The following is a 19619-nucleotide window of genomic DNA, read 5'->3' on the forward strand; positions in this document are numbered from 1 at the left end:
ACCCCCATCAAAATAGCAACAGCATACTTCACAGAATTAGAACAATTATTTTAAAAATTCATATGGAACCAAAAAAGGCCTCAAATAGCCACAGCAACCTTGAAAAGGAAGAACAAAGTTGGAGGGATCACAATACCAGATTTCAGGTTATACTACAAAGCCACTGTAATCAAAACAGCCTGGTACTGGCACAAGAACAGGCATATAGACCAGTGGAACAGAAGAGAGAACCCAGAAATGGACCCAAGGCTATATGCTCAATTAATATTTGACAAAGGTACCAAGAGCATACAGTGGAGTAAGGACAGCCTCTTTAATAAATGGTGCTGGGAAAATTGGACAGCTACTTGCAAAAAAATAAAACTAGACCATCAACTTACACCCTACACCAGAATAAACTCAAAATGGATAAAAGACTTAAATGTAACTCATGAATCCATAAAAATCCTAGAAGAGACTGTAGGTAACAAAATTTCAGACATTATACACAGCAGAATTTTTACTGACTCATCATCTAAGGCAATAGAAACAAAGGAGAAAATGAACACATGGGACTACATCAAACTCAAAAGCTTCTGCAGAGCAAAAAATACAATCATCAAAATGGAAAGGCTACCCACTGTATGAGAGAGCATAATTGCCAATGATATATCAGACAAGGGGTTAATTTCCAATATATAGAGAGTGCTCATACATCTCCACAAAAGGAAGACAATGAATCCAATTAAAAAAAGGGCAGAGGAACTGAATGGACACCTCCCTAAACAGGACATACAAATTGCTAAGAAACATATGAAGAAATGCTCATCATCACTAATTATCAGAGAGATGCAAATTAAAACAACAATGAGGTATCACCTCACACCTGTCAGAATTGCCGCCATCAATAAATCATCAAACAACAAGTGTTGGCGAGTGTGTGGAGAAAAGGGGACTATAGTACACTGCTGGTAGGAATGCAGACTGGTACCGCCACTATGGAAAACAATATGGTGTTACCTGAAAAAGTTAAAAATTTAACTTCCATTTGATCCAGTGATCCCACTTCTAAGAATATATCCTAAGAAGCCTGAAACACCAACCAGAAAGGATACATGTACCCCCATGTTTGTAGCAGCACTATTTGCAATAGCTCAGATCTGGAAACAGCCCAAGTGTCCATCAGTAGATGAATGGGTAAAAAAGCTGTGGTACATATACACAATGGAGTACTATGCAGCTGTAAGAAAAAAGATCTCTTATCCTTTGAGACTACATGGAGGGACCTGGAAAGTATCATTCTAAGTGAAACAAGCCAAACATAGAAAGTCAAGTTTCATATGATCTCACTTATTTGTGGAATATAATGAACATAACAGTCTGAGGAAGGGGGTAGTCCCAGAGACGCAGAAGTGGGATACAGACTGACAATCCCCTAAATAGGGGGGTAGTGGGGAAGAGATGGGCCACTGGATTTATATGCATGTATGCATAAACAGTGGACATGGATAACAAACTGGGGAAAGGGCAGGGAGGGAGGGGGAGTGGGGAATCAGTGGGGGAAAAGGAGAAACATCTGTAACAAAAATTAATTAATAACAAATAAATAAATTAAAAAAAAGAAATAAAATTAGCAAAAAAAGAAAAAAAATACAAATAAAAGGAGGAATTTTTGGAGGTTTAGGGCCCAAGCTGCACTTGTACCTAATAAAGAATGTCATTAATTAGAAAAAGACTCTATGTAAAATATAGAGAAAATGCTGTTTCAAGAAGAAATTGGGTGGGAAGCAGCATGGTAAGGCAATGAGACCTTAGCTCAGTGGATAGAACAAACTCAACAGACTATAAAAACTTACGCACAAATCCAGCAGTGAGCCCTGGCTGGTTTGTCTCACTGGTTGGAGCGTCAGCCTGTGGTCCTGAGAGACCTGGGTTCGGTTCCCGCTAAGGGCACATACCTTGGTTGTCATTTGTCCCTGCCCTGTAAGGTCGTGCAGGTGGCAGCCACTCAATGTGTCCCTTTCACATCAATGTTTCTCTCTCTCTCTCTCTCTCTCTCTCTCTCTCTCTCTCTCTCTCTGTCCCTCTCTCTCCCTCCCACTCTATCCAGACAAAAAATGGAAAAGTGTCCTTGGGTGAGGATCAAAAAAAAAATCTAACAGTGAGAATATGCCTGTAACTCAACAGGGCCTATTATCTATGCTAATGCACATAAAATCTGAAGTAGCTGTGAAACAATGGCCAGCTATAACGGGTGCAGAAGCCCAGGCCATACATTTATAAAACTCATATGGTTCCCTTGGATTTTGAAAAATTTTGAATAAAAAATGTAACTACAATGTTGTATTTTAAAAACGCAGGCTCCTTGGTTAGATTCTAACCTGAGATTCTCAGTAGTTCCATAGGCTGAAATAGGGAACATCCTCAATAACACTAGAATACTTCCAATAGGAAGTAGATGAATCATATTTAAACAACAACAACAAAAAAGGGAATTCATCTCAAAATCTGGTTTTGAAAATCAAAGAGTTGAATGGTTAGGCCCCCAATCTATATGGAATACAAAATTCACCCAATACTGACCTATTGTATCTATCCCAACAAATAACATATGGTATATGAGAAAAGGACATTTTTATTGGGAAGGGTTAGAAAATTCTTCTGTTATACTAAGTGATTTTTATTGTAATAACACCACATTTACATTAAATACTATAGGAATATGGTGTAATACTAAAATTATAGGTAAATGACTTTGCCCGAGGTTGATAAAACCTATAATAATATCAATACTGAAAATCCAGTGTATTGGGAAATTGAACTTAATCCTTCCCATGAAGTTATTTCTAGGGAAACTAACTGGCCAGAGAAAAATGAGAGCTTCTGGATAATAAAATAGTACAGAGTCTAAATTCTTTTGTGGATGAAGGAGGAACCCATATTATTAACTTTATGAGAGACTATGATAATATATGTAAAATGTTATTTGGTTAGCTGGGATGTTTGTTCCCCTCACACTTTTTCTTGTCTAGTATTATATTTGTGTTCCTAATCAGTGTTACTGTTTTAATACCATTGTTCTTGTCTTTGGTATGTAAATATTATACTGGATGCAGAAAAACAAAACTTATGCAGCAAAAAAAGTTGGATCATGGTAGCTCAAAAACTAGAACTGATCTAGAATATATTTTAATAAAGCCATGTAGGATTTGACTTTCTCCCACTCACCTGCCTTTTTCTTTTCTTTCTTTTAAAAAAAAATTACCCTTGAATACAATCTAAGGCAGTGGTTCTCAACCTGTGGGTCAAAACCCCTTTGGAAGTAGAATGACCCTTTCACAGGGGTCACCTAAGACCATCGGAAAACACACATATCTGATGGTCTTAGGAACCGAGACACCACTCCTCTATTTGTCTCCAGGTGGGTCCGCCCACATTCAAATACACCTACATACGAGTACCCGGCATGATGACATCATCATGCCAACCACATCATGTAAACCTCGTACAAATACAGGTGTATGTGACAGGGTTGACACCATAATGTACTTATGAGGACCAGTCACACATGTGTAGAGAGTAGCTACTGTGTTAAAAGTAGCTACTGTATTGGAGGTAAAACAACACTTCATGAATTATAATTACTGGGTAAGTGTAAAATTATGTACTGTAAAATCATCAACAACTGCAAAAAATAATATCTGTACCATGGGAACTTAATCTGCATATTGATCGGTCTTTTTATATTCAGCTGTGGTTAATGTGAATACTTCCCCCTTGTGATAGTAAAAGGTATGTAAAAAAAACACCACAACAATACAGAGAATGGTAAATCATAGAAAACTTTAATGAACTGTATTGACTAAACTATGCCATGTATCATCTTTTGTATTATTAAAGCTATTGTAATATATTATTTTCATTAACAAGCCATTCCATGACAATGGATTGTGTAGGGAAGAATGTTAAGAAAAGAAAATATAGGGAGGAATTTTTACAGTATGGTTTTACCTCAATAATTACAGCAGGAATTGAGAAACTGCAATGTGTTATTTGTTATGAAGTTCTATCAGCCAAATCTATGAAGCCCAGCAAACTAAAATGCCATTTTAATATCAAGCATGCGAGCTTTGCCGGCAAGGATACCAGCTATTTTAGAAGCAAAGCTGATGAACTCAAGAAAGCCAGACTTGACACTGGTGGCAAGTACCACAAACAAAACATAGCAGCCATTGAAGCTTCATATTTGGTGGCACTCAGAATCGCCAGAGCTATAAAACCTCACATCATTGCTGAGGATTTACTGTTGCCAATGGCCAAAGACATTGTTCGAGTTATGATCAGAGACAAACTTGTTACAAAATTGAGTGCAATTTCCTTATGTAATGACACTGTCCACAGAAGAATAGATGACATGTCTGCTGATATTCTTGATCAGGTAATCCAGAAAATTAAATCTGCTCCATTTCCAATATTTAGCATTCAGCTTGATGAATCTACAGACATTGCAAACTGTTCACAGTTACTGGTTTATATGAGGCATATTAATGATGGCAACTTTAAAGTTGAGTTTCTTTTTTGCAAAACTCTTGAAATGACTACTACTTTTTTGCAAACCTCTTGAAAAGAGAGATGTATTTGACACAGTTGTTTCATTTCTGAAAGAGCATAAGATCTCTTGGGAAAAGGTTTGTGGTGTTTGTACAGATGGAAACCAGCTATGCTAGGATGTCATTCTGGATTTCAATGTTTGGTACTAAATGAGTCACCAAAAGTTGTCGAAACTCACTGTATGATTTATTGGCAAATATTAGCAATGAAGATGCTGCCACAAGAGTTACAAAAAGTAATGAAAAGCATCATAAGTTCTATCAATTTTGTAAAGGCAAGCACTTTAAACAGTTGACTGTTTTTGCAACTGTGCAACGAGTTGGATGCACTAAACAATGCTCTGCTATTTCACCCTAAAGTGAGATGGTCGTTGACAGGGAAAGTTTTAAAATGTGTTTTTGAGCTTCATTTCTAAACTCAAGACATTTTTTAATCAGAAAGCAGGACTGCAGCTTGAAGCACTTTTCAGCAATAAAAGTGAACTTCAGAAAATAGCTTACTTGGTTGCCATCTTTGCCATCTTGAATGAGTTAAATCTATCACTGCAAGGACCAAATGCAACATGCCTCAATTTGTCTGAAAAGATCTGATCATTCCAAATGAAACTTCAGCATTGGCAAAAAAAAATTAGATAAAAATAAAATTTACATGTTGCCTCCCTTATCTGCTTTCTTTGAGGAACATGACATTGAACCAGACAAAAGGATTACGATGATGATTTCTGTGAAAGAACACTTGCAGACAAAATTTCATCATACTTTTCAAATTTACATGACACCCCATTTGCACTTGTCAGAATCCCATTCACAGTCAGAGTTGAAGATGTTCCTGAGACAGCACAAGAGGAGTTCACTGATGCAGCAAGATGTGATTTCTCTACAATGCCAGTAACAAAATTCTGGGTCAAGTGTTTGCAGTCATATCCTGTTCTCTCTGAGACTGTGTTGCACTGTCTTCTTCCATTTCCAACAACATATCTTTGTGAAACAGGGTTTTCCAGCTTGTTGAATATCAAGTCTAAATACAGAGGTAGACTTGTTGTGGAAGATGAGCTTCATTGTGCTCTTGCAAAGACTGCCCCGAGAATTTCTGATCTGGTGAGAAAGAAGCAATCTGATGTTGGATTTTTATGCATACTGTCACAAAATGTAGCAATGTAGTTTACTGTTGTTATATGAAGACTGTTACCCATGCTACATCATGCTTCAAGACAAAATTTTATTTATTTGTAATTAGAAATAAATATTTCACAATATATAATTACATATTATTTTTGTGATTAATCACTATGCTTTAATTCTGTTCAATTTGTAACAACAAAAATACATCCTGCATATCAGATATTTACATTACAATTCATAACAGTAGCAAAATTACAGTTATGAAGTAGCAACAAAAATAATTTTATAGTTGGGGGTCACCACAACATGAGGAACTGTATTAAAGAGTCACGGCATTAGGGAGGTTGAGAACCACTGATTTAAGGTTATGGTCTTTCCCCATCCCCTGGGTTCCACTCTGTTTACTAAGACAATTGCTGACTGTAAGACTTCCTAGGAATGAGCCTTTGTAGCACCACGGGACCATGTTATTCAACGAATGGTTGATCATCAATGCATCTTTCAGATTTATTTATGATCAAAAGGGGAAACTGGATGAAAGAACAAAAAGGGGAGGCCACATACTAAACCCAACCAGCCCAGGGGAGGCTAGCATGGCGGCCTTACAAACTGATACCAAAAGTAACCACATAGGATGGTATGAAATTAAAACTTTCTAACTAAAGGCAGTTCATGGTAGGTTGTCATGTCCTAGGGTGGTATTTTTCCCTAAAAAAGGTCAATCTTCATCCTATCTGAGCCTGACTATTGTCTTTTTGCATCTAAGAGAACACACCTGATAATATGCCTTTAGAATATCAAAGTAATTTCTTTTTTCCAGACCCCTCAAAGCACAACCACTCACCAGAGCAGAGACTACAAATATCCTTATTGTTATTATTATCATATTACTTGTTGGCTGTTAACTATTTTATACCCACCCATGTAAAAGAAGTCTGTGTCTATTTGTTTTACTTTTTATCAATCCCAGAGATTTCCTGGCTTTGCTTTCTCCCACCTCCCAGTGAATTTTATGTAACCCCTTTCAACTTCCCCTTTGATTCTGATGTATAAAATAAGTGGTAAAACTGCCATTTTCAGGAGTGTTTTCTCAATCTGTTAAGATTTTGCTTTCTGACAATTGTCAGTTTGACTCAAATAACTCTTAAAAATTCTTTACGAGTTTGAATGTTCCTTACATTGGCAATGATTTTCATTTATCATGTGCTTCTTGTTCATCAGTTTTATACCTAATTTGAACCATTTTCATGTATTTTATTTTTTAAAGGATTTTTGTATTCTTTCACAAAGTACTACACAATCTTTTTAACCAGAGGTACTCAATACATATTTATTGAACAAGTGAATTTAGGATCTTCCGACATCCTTCTCCTTAGGCTTCAATAATTAAAAGTTTATTTTAATTCTCAACTTAATTTAAACCTAGGATTTAAAAAACACTTTCTAATTATTATTTGTGGCACATTCACTCTCAGAAGTATCTGCTTCAGACTATAAATTACCTGGGTATAAATTCTACATATAGTGATGTAGTCCTCCTGGTAAAAGGGTCAAAAGAGTTCTTGCTGATTGGTTATTGACTATTCTGGTAGGCATTTAATACATTCTTAAATAGAGTCTTAGCTCATCATTAAACGAGTTGAGAACACTGGGTTAGTATTTGAGATGTAGCTATATCTACACTACTTTTTTCAGAATGACCCACACAGACCCGACTGTATTATAAGTCACTTATTCAATGTGAATGGAAAGAATGCATAGTGTCATTCTACTCTTGTGCAATAAAAGGTAACTTGGTTTAATTTTATTGTATTTCTTAATGTTAATATAGCTTCAAGCTAGATATTTGCCATTAATTTTATTTCAATGACTATTCCAATTAGGCTAACTAATTTCTATTTTAAAATTATGTTTTTATTGATTTTTAGAGAGAGAGAGATAGAAACACTGATGAGAGAGAAACATAGATCAGCTGCCTCCTGCATGCCCCCTACTAGAATGAATCAAACCCACAACCTGGGCATGTGCCCTTACCAGAAATTAAACCAATGACCTCTTAGTGCATGAAATGATGCTCAACCAACTGAGCCACACTGGCTGGACTATGATAAATAATTTCTTTAGTTGTGTGAACATTATACTGCTTTAGGCCATGCTTTGAAGAGGGGATTTTGAGAAACAAAGGAAGCTAGCAGATAATCTAAAAGCTTTTTTGTAATGCATTATTTTTACACTTAGCATAACAATTATTAAGTTATTTGCCATACTTTATCATATACTTATCTTGGTGTTTTAAATATTCATAGTAAATAGGTATATTTTTCCTTCTGGAGGAAAATTTCTAAGTCTTGTCATTGGCATGACTTAAAGTCAGAAGTAGTAATTTATTAATCTAAGTAATTCGTTTTGAAAATAAGTTTAAATGTATCAGACTTTCACCCTGGCTGATTTGGCTCAGTGGTTACAGCATTGGCCTGTGATCCAGAGAGACCCAGCTTTGTTTTCTGCTAAGGGCATGCACCTCAGTTGCAGTTTGTCCCCGGCCATGGTTGGTCGTGCAGGTGGCAGCCACTTGATGTGTCCCTTTCACATCGATGTTTCTCTCTCTCTCTCCCTCCCATGCTACCTGAACAAACAATGGAAAAGTGTCCTCGGGTGAGGATTAAATAAATAAATAAATGTATCAGACTTTCACTGAAATAACAACATATTATGGTTCAAAGCTTAGCATGTGTCCTAGACAGATTCATGGGCTATAGTCAAAATCATTTTCTCTAATCATGGAGTATGGGCATGACATTTGGATAAACTAGCAATGAAGATATATATATTTTTTGTTTTATTTTTAGGCATTTGATTATGAACAAAAAAACCTATTGACAACCAAAGATGTGATACTTTTTTTTTTTATCCTCACCGAGGACATTTTTTCCCTCATTTTTTGTTCAGATAGAGTGGGATTGGGAGGGGGAGGGAGAGGGGGAGGGGGAGGGAGGGGAGAGAGAGAGAGAGAGAGAGAGAGAGAGAGAGAGAGAGAGAGAGAGAGAAACATCAACATGATAGGGACACATCAAGTGGCTGCTACCTGCACCACCCAACCAGGGCCGGGGACAAACTGTAACCGAGGTACATGTCCCTAGCGGAAACCAAACCCAGTCTTTCTGGACCACAGGCCAACGCTTTAACTGCTGAGCCAAACCGGCCAGGGCAGATATGTAATACTTTAATGAGACAGTAAAATGGAGGTGTCAGATTGGCAAATCCATGTTTCTAAATTTCAACTTAATAGTCAAATCTGGGAGTCAAAATTTAGGAGTCATGGCTGTTGCTAAGCCTTAAAAGTGGTTGAGATTACTTAATGAGAAATTATAGCAAGATGAGAAGGTCAAGCCCCAGGATAATGTGACCTTTGGAATGGAAAAGGGAAGAAAAATCCTACAAGGAATGTGGTGTCATGATGCCTTCAAGAAGGAAGGAGGGCATGGTCAGCTGTTGTGACACTGCTGTGAGATTGAATTAAGTGAGATAATGGAAGTGAATAGTAAAGGATTATTTTGGAATTACCAATAAACATAAAACTTTGAAAATCAGAGAATCATGACTTTAATACTCTACATATAGTGCAAAGTAGGATGCCTGTAATATGGTGATGAAATGAATGATTAATGCAAGTTCAATGCAGAGTTTGAGATCTTTTAAATTTTTACTTTTATTTTGATTTGAGGGAATTCAATAAGATTGAGTTTTCAGGTATTTGTAATTGTTGGAGAGATCAAATTTGAATGAAGGCAACACTGGAGAAATGCCAGATCTCTCTCCACCCTCTGACTGTATTAGCCTGGGAGCTTGATTCTTGCTAACGCCATGTGTCCATCTACTCCTCTTTGCTACTTGTTTTTCTTGTGTGATACAAGGCAGAGAATCTCTTGTAGATTCTTATAGGAGTAAGTCTTTATACTGGAGGTTCTCAGAATTCTGCTTGGCACCCTCATAATGAAAAAGAAAAAACTCCACTGTGTATATTACCTAGTATCCTTGGTGGCTGGAAGACAAAGAGTATAGACAGGTGCCACAGCGTCCTCCTGAGAGTCAGTATTCATGGATAACTTCAGTGGTTAACAATAGAAGTAAATGGCAGTGGTCTAATGGGGGATTCTTTTATCCTCCCACCTTGGTAAACCCACCTTATTAAACATCTCCTCATCTGGCATGATTATTTATAAGGCTCATCAATGTCTTTCTTGGGGTCCAAAGGTCATGAGCACTTGGGGAATAGAAGCAAATCTGATAACTTGAGACACCAAAATTGAAGAGGACCAACTAGTCACAGTGAATTTGCAGCCTTTATTGGCATCCCCAAGCATATGAAAAATCAAGTGAGCTTTGGCTTGTAATCATACTTTTAGATGTAGTCAGCTTTAAATTTATTTGGTTGGTGGTGATGTTCAAATATAAATTCTGAACTCCAGGCCTTCATTTTTGTTTGTTTTAACTCACATACCACTTCCTCTGTGAACCTTCCTTATGTTTCCCAGTGAAGTAGATCAGGGAATGAAGCAGTTCTCCGCTTTCACTGCATTTTGTATATACTTTCACTCTAGTACTTGTCATGCTGCAATATAATGAAATATTTACATAATTGCCTCTTCCTGTACAATTTGAGCTCCACAGCCAGGGGCTATATTTATTCATTTAATAAATACTTAGTAAATGCCCACATGCCTGGCATTGTTAGACTGTACCTTATTTGTTATTTCTACCCAAATGTCTAACAGTGTGTGACACCTAGTAAGTGTGCTTAATAAATGCTTGTTGAATGAATGTATGAATGAGTCATGCACACACAAACATTCAGAAAATACTTTTTCTTGTCAGGATAAGACAAAAATGTAAAGATGTTGAGCAGAATGTGATCAAAGTAGCATCTTGGACAATAGAAGAAAGTCTTCCCAGTGGGTAGCTACTAAAGGTGAACAGCAACACTTGTTTTTTTAAATTGACAAGAAGTAGCTGAATTGACATAAATAAAAAAAATTATAAAGCATAACGTTTTTGGCTTTGAACAAATGTGGTTAAGACTTAGCATGAGTCCAGTGGTTTTGTCTGTAAGAGTACCCATAGTTCTAAGTTGTATAAAAAAGTAAACAAATAAGAATTGACAATAGTAATAAAAAGAAATGACCCTACTGCTTTTTTGCAGGGTTTCTGATAAAATTGGAATTCTGAAATATGTAGCTGGGAGTATTTGAAAACTACTCAAAGAAAGTCAATCTAAATGAGCATAGTAGACACTTAGTAAATCAGTTGTTACCATAAGTCAAGCCAGCCATGATATCAAGAGTCTGAAATTGGAAAAGACCAGTGTGGTGTCAACCAAGTTTAATTAAGAAAGCACAGTCAAGAGATTCCAAAATGGTGGCAAAGTGAATGGAAGCTACACAGACGGTCTCCCAGGACCAAACTGGAAGTGCAATTAAATAAAGACAAATTGATGGGAAAAAGCAACAGAAAATCAGCTTGAGAGGATCATATAACCAAGGACACTGACTTGATCCTGGTAAAATTGCGGAGGCCCGAGAAGAAGCTGGAAGCCCACAGACAGCAGCAGCCTTAGCTGTGAGCAGTGCTCTTGGATAAACCCCAAGTGCCTCCCACATGCGCGACAGAGCTGGGAAGAAGCTAACATGCAAAGCCACTTATTGGGCTCCGCACAGGAGGGTGTGTGCTGCGAGGACTGGAACTTGTTGGTGGAAACAGTCAGGAATATAAGGGGGACTACTTAAGGCCTCAGTTGAAGCCACGCAGGACGGTGGCCATCTTACTCCTTCCCAGGGCTCTGGGGAGAGGCAGCAGCCCCTCCCTTGGAGATTCAAACCCACCCAGTTGGACCATTGAAATGCAAATTGAGGCTCACTAAAAACCAGCATGTGCCCCACCCTCGGGAAATCCTATTATGCTGAGCACCTGAGGAAATTTTTCATTTAACTGAGAACCCAAGGCTCTGCAAGTAATCACTACTGATAGCCTCCAGGCAAAAAGCTAGAGAACAATTATAGCATTCCTGGGCTAGCAACTCTAACCAGAAAAGTAAGACTTGACAGTGGTGTGTAATATGGGTCCTCCCTTGCACATCCAAACACAGGAGGGGGAGCCACAACCAGCAGAACACCAACACCCACAGGGAAAATTTGGCAGGCTCCAAAGCCCACAGTGATAGCCAAAATGGTGAAACACATACACAAAAAAAGTCAAATGAAAAAACAAGAGATCTCTACTGAATGAAATAAATGTGGAGAAGTTAGGCAAGTTAACAGAGCTAGAATTCAGAACCTTGAACTTGAGGAAGCTCAACAGCATGAGTAAGGACATAGAGATGTTAAAAATCAACCAGTTGGAAATTAAAAACCACCAAGAAGAAATGAAGAATGACACATCAAAAATAAAGAACACATTGAAAGGTCTAAAGAGAAGAGTAGAGGAAGCTGAGGACCGGATCAGTGAATTAGAAGACAGGGTAGAAAAAATCAACCAATCAGAAAACCAAAAGAAAAAAACAATTAAAAAACAAGAAGACAGCTTAAAAGAATTGTGGGACAACTAAAATGTAATAATATTTGCATCATAGGAGTCCCTGGAGAAGAAGAAATGAGCAAGGGTTAGACAATATATTTGAAGAAATAGTGACAGAAAGCTTTCTTAATTTGATGAAGAAAGAAGGCATGCAAGTTCAAGAAACACAGAGAGCCCCAACTAACAAGAACCCAAACAAGCCCACACCAAGACACATAGTAATCAAAATGCCAAAAATTAAACACAAACAAAAAATCCTAAAAGCAGAAGAGATAAGGAACAGGTTACCTACAAAGGAACCCCCAAAAGGCTCACAGCTGACTTCTCAACAGAAACACTACAGGCTAGAAAGACATGGCATGAAGTAATCAAGGTCATATAAAACAAAGATCTGAATCCAAGAACACTCTACCCATGAAGGCTATTATTCAAAATAGAAGGTCAAATAAAGAGCTTCCCAGAAAAAAAAAGGCTAAGGGAATACATTAGCACCAAACCAGCACTGCAAAAAATGTTAAAAGAACTGCTGTAATTAGTAGAAGAAATGGAAAGAAAAATATAACTACAATAAAAAAATGGCAATAAATAAGTACATATCAATAATAACCTTAAATGTAAAATGTAAAATGTATCTCCTATTAAAGATACAGAGTAGCTCATTGGATATGAAAACAAGACTCATATGTGGTTTAGAAGAGACCCACCTCACAACAAAAGACTCACATAGGTTGAAAGTGAAGGGATGAAAAAAATCTTCCAAGCAAGAAGAAAGGAAAAAAAAGGTGGGGTAGCAATACTCATATCTGATAAAATAGATTTCAAAATAAAGGCCATAACAAGAGACAAAGAAGGCCACTACATAATATTGAAAGGATCTATCCAACAGGAAGATATAACCTTGATAAACATATATGCACCCAATATAGGAGCACCAAAATATATTAAAAATCTTCTGGAGGACTCAAAGGAAAAATAGACGGCAATACAATCATAGCAGGGGACTTCAACACTCCGCTGACACCACTAGATAGATCCTCTAGACAAAAAATTAGCAAGGTAACAGAGATTCTAAATGAAGCACTAGAGCAAATGGATTTAATAAATATCTACAGAGAATTACACCCCAAAACTACAGAATACACATTCTTCTCAAGTGCACATGGGACATTCTCAAAGATAGACCACATGATAGGACACAAACTAAATCTTTACAAATTCAAGAAGATTGAAATCATATCAAGCATCTTCTCAGATCACAATGGCATGAAGCAAGAAATCAATTGCAACAAAAACATGCAAAGACATTTGAACAAATGGAGGCTAAATAGAATGTTATTAAACAATGAACGGGTTACCAAGGACATCAAGGAAGAAATTAAAAACTTCTTGGAAATCAATAGAAATAAAAACACAACAGAAAATCAATGGATGCAGCAAAAGCAGTTCTGAGAAGGAAGTTCATAGCACTACAGGCCTACCTAAAGAAACAAAAAAAATTTTTAATTGAGTGTCTAACCTCACAATACAAAGAATTAGAAAGAAAACAAAAAGAAAACCCCAGAGCGAGTAGAAGGAAGGAAATAGTAAAGATCAGAGCAGAAATAAATAACATAGAGACCAAAAAAACAATTCAAAGAATCAATGAAACAAAGAGCTGGTTTTTCAAAAAGATAAACAAGATTAATGGATCGTTAGTTAGATTCACTAAGAAACAAAGAGAGAGAACCTAAATACAATACACAAAATCAGAAATGAAAGAGAAGTAACAACTGACACCACAGAATACAAAGATCATTAGCAACAACTATGAACAATTATATGGCAACAAAGTTGGCAATCTAAGCCAAATGGAAAAATTTCTAGAAACACACAGTTGCCCAAAACTGGACCAGGAAGAGGAAGAAAACTTGAAAAGACCAATAACAACTAAGAAAATTGAAAAGGTATTCAAGACTCATCCATCAAACAAAAGCCCAGGCCTGGATGGCTTCATGGAGGAGTTTTACTGAACATTAAAAGAAGAACTAGCACCCATTCTCCTCAAACTATTCTAAAAAATTTAAGAGGAAGGAATACTTCCAAACTCGTTATAGGAGGCCAGCATATTCTAATTCCAAAACCAAAAAAAGACACTACAAAGAAAGAAAACTACAGGCCAATATCCCTGATGAACATACACACCAAAATCCTGAACAAAGTATTAGCAAACCAGATACAGCAATACATCAAAAAAATTATTCACCATGACCAAGTGGGATTCATCCCAGGGATGCAAGGCTAATACAATTTTCAAAATCAATAAATGTGATACACCACAGAAACAAAAAGAATAAAAACCACATGATCATATCAATAGATGCTGAAAAACCATTTGACATAATCCAGCATCCATTTTTGATAAAAACACTCAGAAATGTGGCAATAGAGGGATTGCATCTCGACATAATAAAGGCCATATATGAAAGACCTACAGCCAACATCATACTCAATGGACAGAAACTAAAAGCATTTTCCTTAAGAACAGGAACAAGACAGGGATAAGCCCACTTTTGCCACTCTCACTTAACTTTGTACTGGAAGTCTTAGCCACAGCGATCAGACAGGAAGGAAAAAAAGGGATCAAAATTAGAAAGGAGGAAGTGAAACTGTCATTATTTGCAGATGACATGATATTATATATAGAAAACTCTAACGACTCACCAAAAATCTACTGGACTTAATAAATGAATTTGGCAAAGTAGCAGGATACAAAATTAACGTCAAGATATCGACAGCATTCTTATACACCAATGATGAACTCACAGAAAGAGAAACTGAAGAAACAATTCCATTTATTATCATGGCAAAAAAATTAAGATACCTAGGAATAAACTTTACCAAAAAAGTAACAGACCTATTTGCAAAAAACTTTGAAAAAAGAAATAGAGGAAGATATAAAAACGTGGAAGCACATACCTTATTCATTGATTGGAAGAATTAACATCATTAAAATGTCCATATTACCCAAAGCAATCTATAGATTCAATGCAATCCCCATCAAAAACCAATGACATATTTTACAGAACTAGAACAAATACTTCAAAAGTTCATAGAAAACCCAAAAAGGGCCTGAATAACCACAGCAATCTTTAAAAAGAAGGACAAAGTAGGTGGAGTCATATTACCAGATATAAGGTTATGCTACAAAGCAACTGTAATCAAAACAGCCTGGTACTGGCCCAAGAACAGACATATAGACCAGTGAAACAGAATCGAAAACCTCGAATTGGACCCAAGACACTATGCTCAATTAATATTCCACAAAAGAGACAAGAGCATACAATGGAGTAAAACAGCCTCTTTAATGAATGGTGTTGGGAAAATTGAACAGCTACATGCAAAAATATGAAACTAGACCATCAAATTACACCATACACAAAAATAAACTCAAAATAGATAAAAGCCTTAAATGTGACCTATGAATCCATAAAAATTCTAGAAGAAAATGTAGGCCACAAAATTTCGGACATTATATGCAGCAGAATTTTAACTGATATATCACTTCAATCAATAGAAACAAAGGAAAAAATGAAAACATGGGACTACATCAAACTCAAAAGCTTCTGCACAGCAAAAGAAACAACCATCAAAATGGAAAGGCAGCCCATTGCATGGGAGAACATCATTGCCAATGATACATCATATAAGGGGTAATTTCCAAAATATATAGAGTAGTCATACAACTCAACAAAATGAAGACAAAGAACCCAATTAAAAAATGGGCAGAGGAACCAAATAGACACCTCTCCAAATGACATACAAATGGCCAGGAAACATATGAAGAAATGCTCAACATTACTCATCATCAGAGAGATGCAAATTCAATCATTAATAAGGTATCATCTCACACCTGTCAGAATGGCCGCCATAAAAATATCATCAAACAACAAGTGTTGGCAAGGGTGTGGAGAGAAGGGGACTCTAATACACTGCTGGTGGGAATGCAGACTGGTGCATCCACTATGGAAAACAATATGGTGTTACCTCAAAAAATTAATAATTGAACTTCCATTTGACCCAGAGATCCCACTTCTAGGAATACACTCTAAGAAGCCTGAAAAACCAATCAGAAAGAATATATGTACCCCCATGTTCATAGCAGCACTATTTGCAGTAGCTAAGATCTGGAAACAGCCCGAGTGTCCATCAGTAGATGAATGGATAAAAACACTATGGTACAAATACACAATGGAGTACTATGCAGCTGTAAGAAAGAAAGATCTCTTATCTTTTGAGATGACATGAAGGGACCTGGAAAGAATTATCCTAAGTAAAACAAGCCATGCAGAAAAAGACAAATACCACATGATCTCACTTATTTGTGGAATATAATGAACATAACAGTCTGAGGAATAGGGTAGACCCAGAAACATGGAAGTAGGGTATTGACTGACAACTCTCAGAAGAGTGGTGTTGGGGAGAGGGAAAAGATAAACCACAGAACTTATATGCGTGTACGCATTACCAATGGACATGGACAACAAAGCCGGAGACAGAGCAGGGAGGAACAGGGGGAGGCTGTCAATGGGGTAGAAAAGGAGAAACATCTGTAACAAAAATAAAATTAAAAAAAAAAAAAAAAAAAAAAAAGCCCTGGCCGGTTTGGCTCAGCAGTTAGAGCATCGGCCTGCGGTCCCGAGAGACCCGGGTTCCGTTCCCGCTAAGGGCATGTACCTTGGTTGCAGTTTGTCCCTGGACCTGGTTGGTCATGCGGGTGGCAGCCCCTCGATGTGTCCCTTTCACATCGATGTTTCTCTCTCTCTCTCTCTCTTTCTCTCTCTCTCTCTCTCTCCCTCTCCCCCTCCCACTCTACCTGAACAAAAAAATGGAAAAAAAGTCCTCGGATGAGGAAAAAAAAAAGAATACACAGTTACCCTGACTGGTTTGGCTCAGAGGTTAGAGCGTCGGTCTGTGGTCCATAGAAACCCGTGTTTGGTTCTCACTAGGGGCGCATATCTTGGTTGCAGTTTGTCCCCAGCCCGGTTGGGTCATGTGGATGGCTGCCACTCAATGTGTCCCTTTCACATTGATGTTTCTCTTTCTCTCTTTTCCTCCCACTCTATTTGAACAAAAAATGGAAAAATGTTCTTGGGTGAGGATAAAAAAAAAAGGCACAGTGAACTCTTTCATTCCCTAGTGTACTATCTGTAGTAACCTGGACACTTCTTATCAGTATGGGTTGGATCCTCCATCACTGGAAGTAGGGTGGAGGTGAGAGGTGGGCTGGTGCCAGGTGCAGATCAAGGGATGGGAATAAACTCTTCTGTAGCCCAGTATGATTTAGTTTTGTGCCTCTCTTTGTCTGTCTTTATTTCCTTTCCCTTCATTTAATGCTGGATAATTAAAATTGACTGTAATTTAGCTGCACTGAAGTTTAGGATTGAGTTAAAATAGAAGAAAGTCATTAATTTTTTTTTCTTTACTGATTTTATAGAGAGAGGGAGAAGGAGAGAGAGAGATGAAAACATCGATGAGAGAGAACATCAATTGGTTACTTCCTGCATGCCCCCCACTGGAGATTTGGCCCATAACCTGGGCATGTGCCCTGAATAGGAATCGCACCAGTGACCTCTTGGTGCATGGGTCAATGCTCAACCACTGAGCAACACTGGCCAGGCTGGATATTAATTAATAAAAAATAATAATTAAAAAAGCATAGTTAACTGATTTTTGTCAGATGTTTCAAGACATTAAAGAATTAAAGGGGAATATAGAATCTATAGAAAGTTAAGATAAAAAAAAAATGTAGCCCTGGCTGGTTTGGCTCAGCAGTTAGAGCGTCAGCCTGCAATGAAGAGAGATCCATGTCCGGTTCCTGCTAAGGGCACATACCTTGGTTGCAGTTTGTCCCCAGCCCTGGTTGGGTCGTGTGTGTGGCACCCACTCAATGTGTCTCTTTCATGTTGATGTTTCTCTCTTTCTTTCTCTTTCCCACTCTATCTGAGCAAAAAATGGAAAAATGTCCTCAGGTGAGGATAAAAATATACATATATATATAACAGAATAAATATTTGCCATGAATAATATTTTTATTACACCTGATTTTTCAAATTTTATTAATATATTTGCTTAATATATGCAACATACTATTATTTAATCATGTAATCTATGTAAAGACATTTTAATGCATTGTTTCTTTTTTGTACTAAGTCTTTAAAATGTGGTGAGTATTTCACACTTACAGAACATTTTAATTTCCAATAGCCACACATAGTGAGAAGTCAGCTGAGAGCCTTATGGGGCTCCTTTGTAGGTAACCTGTTGCTTATCTCTTGCTGCCTTTAGGATTTTCTCTTTGTCTTTAATTTTTGGCATTTTAATTACTACGTGTCTTGGTGTAGGCCTGTTTGTGTTCTTCTTATTTGGGGCTCTCTGTGTTTCTTGAACTTGAATGCCTTATTCCTTCACCAAATTAGGAAAGTTTTCTGTCACTATTTCTTCAAATATATTCTCTAACCCTTGCTCATTTTTTTTCTTCTTTAGAGACTCCTATGATGCAAATATTATTATTTTTTCAGTTGTCCCACAGTTCTCTTAAGTTGTCTATCTGTTTTTTACTTTTGCTTTTCTGATTTTTTGATATTTTCTACCCTGTCTTTTTTTTTTTCATCCTCACCCGAGGACATTTTTTTGTTGTTGTTCAGATAGAGTGGGAAAGAAGAAGAGAGAGAAAGAAACATTGACATAAAAGGGACACAATGAGTGGATGCCACCTGCATGACCCATCCAGGGCCAGGGACAAACTGCAACCAAGGTATGTGCCCTTTGCGGGAACCAAACCCGGGTCTCTGTGGACCACAGCCAATTCTCTAACCGCTGAGCCAGAATGGCCAGGGCTATCTTGTCTTCAAATTCACTGATCTGGTCCTCAGCTTCCTCTACTCTGCTGTTTAGTCCTTCCAATGTGTTCTTTTTATAATTTTAATTTTAATTTATTTTTATTTCTTTTAAATTAATTTGTTTTTATTACAGATGTTTCTCCTTTTCTCCCCACTGATTCCCCCCTCCCTTCTGTCCCCAGCTTTGTTGTCCATGTCCATTGTTCATGCATACATGCATATAACTTCTGTGGTTTATCTCTCTCCCACCAACCCCTCTTCTGTAGATTGTCAGTCTGTACCACACTTCCAAGTCTCTGGGACTACCCCATTCCTCAGACTGTTATGTACATTATATTCCACAAATAAGTGAGATCATATAATATTTGTTTTTCTCTGTTTCGCTTGTTTTGCTTAGGATAATACTTTCCAGGTCCCTCCATGTCATCTCAAAGATTAAGAGATCTTTCTTTCTTACAGC

The sequence above is a fragment of the Molossus molossus genome, unplaced genomic scaffold (genome assembly GCF_014108415.1).
Source record: "Molossus molossus isolate mMolMol1 unplaced genomic scaffold, mMolMol1.p scaffold_m16_p_4, whole genome shotgun sequence".
In the NCBI taxonomy this organism is placed as follows: domain Eukaryota; kingdom Metazoa; phylum Chordata; class Mammalia; order Chiroptera; family Molossidae; genus Molossus; species Molossus molossus.